Source organism: Mytilus trossulus, chromosome 4, assembly GCF_036588685.1.
Source record: "Mytilus trossulus isolate FHL-02 chromosome 4, PNRI_Mtr1.1.1.hap1, whole genome shotgun sequence".
In the NCBI taxonomy this organism is placed as follows: Eukaryota; Metazoa; Mollusca; class Bivalvia; order Mytilida; family Mytilidae; genus Mytilus; species Mytilus trossulus.
The window spans coordinates 12236859-12242859 of record NC_086376.1 but is presented as its reverse complement, the minus strand read 5'-3'; positions in this window follow the sequence as shown (position 1 = coordinate 12242859).

The window sequence follows — 6001 nt, the reverse complement described above, 5'->3', positions numbered from 1 at the left end:
CAATTTCTTTTTATGACGACCATACTCTTGATTTATTTAGTACCAGTGCCTGAGTGGTATAATCTTGTTTCTTAGACAGTAACTTGTTTGGAAGTTCAACCAATGATTAAGAACAACCTCTTTATTTACTTAACGAGATACCCAATTTTACACGACAGAATCCACTATAGTAGAAAAGGTATACCTATTTTTTCCGCAGTGTTTGATTATTGTTGTTTGTTTCTCGTCCTTTTTTTTTGCGATGGCGTTGCCTGTTTTCCCACGTCCTTTTGAATCTCGTCTCATTTTTCATTATAAATACAATTTTCTCCATTATAATCAAATAATAAAAGATTTAATTGATTATATGTATGAGTCAGATATGATGAGTTATTCTGTAACTTTCAAAAGTATAAGCTTTCAAAAACACTTGTCTGATTTCAGCATCTAGTAGGTGTAAGAAGTGCTTTAAAAGACGTCAACGCAAGTCTGGTATATTCGTTAGGGGATCTAGTAAAATAGGGCTTATCCCCTTTGAATGGTTTTACACTAGTGATTTTGGGGCCCTTTATAGCTTGTTGTTCGGTGTTAGCGAAGGTTCCGTGTTGAAGGCCGTACATTGACCTATAATGGTTTACTTTTATAAATTGTTATATGGATGGGGAGTTGTTTCATTGGCACTCACTGCACATCTTCCTATATAATTATATACACATGGGAAAAAAGTACTAGTATTGCAACACCAAATTGAAATTGGAATAAAAAAAAAACACTCTTAATTTTCCTGTGATATAATTTGGTACTACCCGTAAACAGCAAAACATGTGTTTTTATCCTCATTGTTTTCAACACTTTAAAGTACCAATTTTTAAAGTTATGTGATTGACACCTTGTTATGTGTCCTTGACAACTTTTAACTGCAGCAAGATGGCAGATTGTCAGCATGGGAGAAGCAGGCATGTCGCTGTAACAAATGCACGTATTGTTGGTCATGACCATTTCACTATAAGTCGTTTTGAGAATAAAATTCAGGCAATAAACAATGTTAAAGACTTTCCAAGATAATGAAGACCCCCTATACCATTTGCTAGGGAAAATCAAGCATAATGAATGTTGGTCACTAGGAAACCCATTGCATACAAGACAATCCTAAAAAGAGAGTGGTGGGCATACAGGAGCCTTTTAACAAGAACTGTTCGAGATCGACTCATCGCTACTGGTTATCGTGCGATAAGACCATTTTGGAGACCTTTGCTTACGAACAGACACACAGTTTCCCGTATCCAATGTAGTGCAGAGCTCGCCAAAGTTGGAGTTTAGCATTGTTGAGGAAGATCCATTGTTGCAATGGAATTTGGTTTATCTTCCTTGGCCCGATCGTAGCACGGATTTGAACCATATCGAGCATATATGGGTCACTATTGGGTGGAAAGTGCGCGAAAGGTCACCAAGTTCAAACACACCATGAAATAAAGAATGCCCTTCATCAGAAATGGTTGCTGCTACCTTAGCAACAAATTAGTCGACTTATGGCAGGAATCAGAAGACGTTTCAATGCGGTTATCCGTTTGAATGGAGGCTGCGCACAAGGCACTAATTCTTTGGTGTATAACAATCAACCATGATGTGAACAGTCATCTGAAGATTTTTATTTTGAAATTTCTGACATTGTAAAGTTCGACTACAGTAAAAGTTGTAAAATGCATTTTTTGGTACAAAAAACACTTCATTTTGTTATCAAAATTGTGGTTATATAAATAATTTTTTTCAAATATTTTTTGTCCGTTTTAATGCCAATGTTATCATAAACTATGTTTCATTAATATTATTCAAATATTTTATTATATTTCATCCAAAAAAAGAGGCTGATTTTTCAAGTTTAAAAAAATCAAGGTGTTGCAATAATTTTTCCAAGTGTATATATTATATCGTATTACAGGTGTGGATCTTTCATCAAAAGATACACAAATCTTACACGAAATATAAATGATTGTAATGATTTTTTGTTCTTTTTGGTTCTATAAGCTCAGGCTAACTTCACTTCTTTGGTAGGCTTTGGATTTTCAAATATTTTAGTTCGAGCATTACTGTGTAGACTGTTATTGTCGGAATGCGCATCTGGCAGACAATTTGATACCGTTTATTGTATTGCATCAGATAACTATGAAACTTTAATATTTGCTGCAATGAAGATTTAAATTCTTTAATATTGGGGATTTTTTGGCGGTTTTTATTCGCCACCTTTGCTAATTTTTTGTCATTTATTCAGATTTGGATTTATTGCATAAATTCATATTTGATTATATAATACAGAATATTATGATTTTATGGTATGTTTGAATAAATGACCTTTATCGCAAATAGTTATTTAATTCACTGCAAATGAACTCAAACTCCTTGGAAATTAAGGAATGGTTTTTAATAAGACCAAAACTTGGTATTATGCCGGTCTGTTATTTTCGGAGGTTGGATTTGCCCCCTTTTAGTTTACTTGGCTCTACTTCCTTTTCTATGTTTGGTACGAAAATTTAGGTGTCAAAAAATTAATTTTACTGTAAGTAAAAGGATTTTTGGCAGTAAATTTGAGTTCTCTTGTTAATCTTATCATCACAGTGGGTAACCCCTTATCAATATCGTAATATGAAACTGGGAACTTTCCATAGCCACTGTCTATGTATTATGCAATTCTTAATCAAATGCAGTCAAGGTCAACATGGTCATCTCATGATCATGGTATATATTAGTTGCAATTGGCTAATTTTAATTAGAGTGACCAATCAGGAAACCGCACATGATAGCACCATTGCATGTGAGGGGACGCTTGGTCTTTTACGATTTCGTTTTGAAAGCTGCTAGACGCCATTTTGTGATTTCAAGAGAAAAAGCCAATTCTGTTAACCCACCCTCCCACACCTTTAAAATATTGTTTTAACATATGTTTATGTTTTGGATTTATTTGTTTGTTTTTTGTTGTTATTTTTTTTTTTTCTTATTGTGTAACATATTGTATTCTTTATACTGGCGGTTTTTATTCGCCACCTTTGCTAATTTTTTGTCATTTATTCAGATTTGGATTTATTGCATAAATTCATATTTGATAATATAATACAGAATATTATGATTTTATGGTATGTTTGAATAAATGACCTTTATCGCAAATAGTTATTTAATTCACTGCAAATGAACTCAAACTCCTTGGAAATTAAGGAATGGTTTTTAATAAGACCAAAACTTGGTATTATGCCGGTCTGTTATTTTCGGAGGTTGGATTTGCCCCCTTTTAGTTTACTTGGCTCTACTTCCTTTTCTATGTTTGGTACGAAAATTTAGGTGTCAAAAATTGTATTGCATCAGATAACTATGAAACTTTAATATTTGCTGCAATGAAGTGTTTCTTTCTTGTGATTATGTTATTTTTTTTAGTGTTTGCAGTTAATGTTACTATATGCTGAAAAATGTTTTGTATGAATCACTAGTTTCAAAAGGCAAACCCCATAGCCGATATACATGAAATAATTTTTTATTTTTTTATTTTCATAAAGTACTTGTAAAGAAAACTAAAATCCCATTAACATGTATATGTTTTTCATATTTTAAACTAATCAAGGATTTGAATAGTGAGACTCACTATACAAATCCGTGAACTAATGTATCAAATCAGGTGGTAATAGATTATTTGAGTGTTAGAAACAGTCGACCCATGCCGTGTTCCAAATTTGAACATTTAAAAAAGCTTACTACGTGGTACACATTATATTTCTCATATCATTGGAAGAAAATTAAAACTGAACTACGTGTATTGCTGTATTAAAATGACCAAGCAAAACTATATATTAAGGCAACAGTAGTATACCGGTATTCAAAGTCATAAATCGATTGAGGGAAAACAAATCCTGGTTACAAACTATACACGATGTAAACACATCAACTATAAGAGAAATGTCACCGGGGAAATAAGGGTGACTTGTCGGGCGTGCAACAAGAGCCTGACTGAATGGCCTCTTGTTACTGAAATTGTGTGATGCACCTGATCACACAACGAACGATTGCTCTGAATAGCAATGAAAACTCTGAATACTGAAACTCTGGTGAAACTAACTACTGAGACTCTGGAACTAGCGATGAATAAACCAATACTTCAGCGTGGAATACTATTACTTTTATTACGGATGGACTGTGTTCAGGGTAAAGTCCTGAGTCCGAATCTTGCTTATAGAAATTATAAACAAGTATTTATACACAATTGAATTAACAAGTATAGACATAACATATAACAATTAATTTGAGTGATATTGTTCACTGACAAAGATTAAACTATTTTTAGAACTTGAAGAATAGATATTAAATGATAATCTGATTATGACAATTAAGAACATACATTATGAATAAGGTAAAATGTCACTAATTAGCTAACAGATTACAACATGTCACTCAATGTCCAAACTGAGAATTAAAAGCATGTTGAATTTAAGTCCTTGATACGAAATGTAAATAGAAACGAAAATATAAAATAAAATGAATTATAAAACACAGAGAATTAAAGTCTAAAATATCAAAATTGAGAATTTTAAATTAAAGTCCAAAATAATAAGCGAAGCTGCTTTTTCCGCTTTTTCCACTGTCACAGAAATACAAAGGAACAACATGCACACGAACAATTGTTTATACATGTATCTATGACCTTAAAAGTTCAATGTTCGCGCATAAGGTAGGATGCTTTGTACCTTATATATGTATTTATACTCAACTTATAGTATGATGCTTCGATATATTTTAACATATTGAATCAAAACAGGAGATTGTGTAAAGAGCAAATACATTTAGATCATTAACATGCATACACATACATTTCACCTACATAAATCAACAAAACGATAAAGGATTGATTAATTTTTAACGCATCAATTTACCTTCAGCAATTCAAAAAAGTGTAACTGGTGAGATGTGAATTTTGTTTTACAAGAGTAGAGTAAAGTCGATTAAAGGGGTCCACAATTAGTACCCATTGGAATGTCTTTTGATCACTATAAATAAAATAAACAAATATGTATCAAAGAAACACTGTTTTATTAGATAAAAAAAACTATCAGAAAGAGTGAAGAGAGGTTGTTTTCTCTCAAAGTTGTGTAAAGATAGAGAGTACGAGTATTATAGGAAACAGTAGTTTACTGGAATTTGATGCGACTGTCCAACAAGTGAGAGGTTGAGCTAGCTTAAACTAGGTTCAATCCTAAGTTTTCTACCTAACAAAATGCCTGTCTTCTTCTTCTTCTTTCGTAATTCCCTCCTGTTTAGGAGCACTCGGATGAGACCGATAAATGTTAACAGTATATGTACATTAAAACACACAATAAATCCTCTGTAAAATATGAATGAACAGCATCCTCCACCATAAAAACCAGTGTATTTACAACAAGTCGTGAATTTATATATAAGCATTAATATAGGGACTTTTAAAGTAATGTAGTGTTAAAATGGCAAGAGATTTACTAAATAAATTACATGCTCGCAGACTCATAATTTTAAACAGGCGCTTTTCAATGCAATATAATACATAAGCATGATTAATTTGGATGTTGAGTTATATTATTTAATTAATTGGTTCCTGTACCAAGGAATATGACAGTTGTTATCCATTCATTTGAGGTGTTTAAGTTTTCGAATTAGGCGTTTATTTGGGGACTTTCCGTTTTGAATTTTCCTCGGAGTGATTATACTTTTTACTAACTAACTACAAGTTCAAATATCCTAAATCAATTGAGAAGATAGATGGTGTCAACGTCAACTAAAAGAATAACATGGTTAAAAGCAGCGAGACTGGGTAAAAGACGATTAAAAAAAATAATAAAACGATATGACATTGTTCTTGGTTTAGGATACTAGACACCTTTTTGAAATTGTTGATCGATATCTATAACACATTAAACAGGGGTATTACAAATAAACAAGAAATATGGTTATAGATATTGTCTTGTAATAGAACGTCTTACAACAGGGGTAATACAAATAAACAAGAAATATA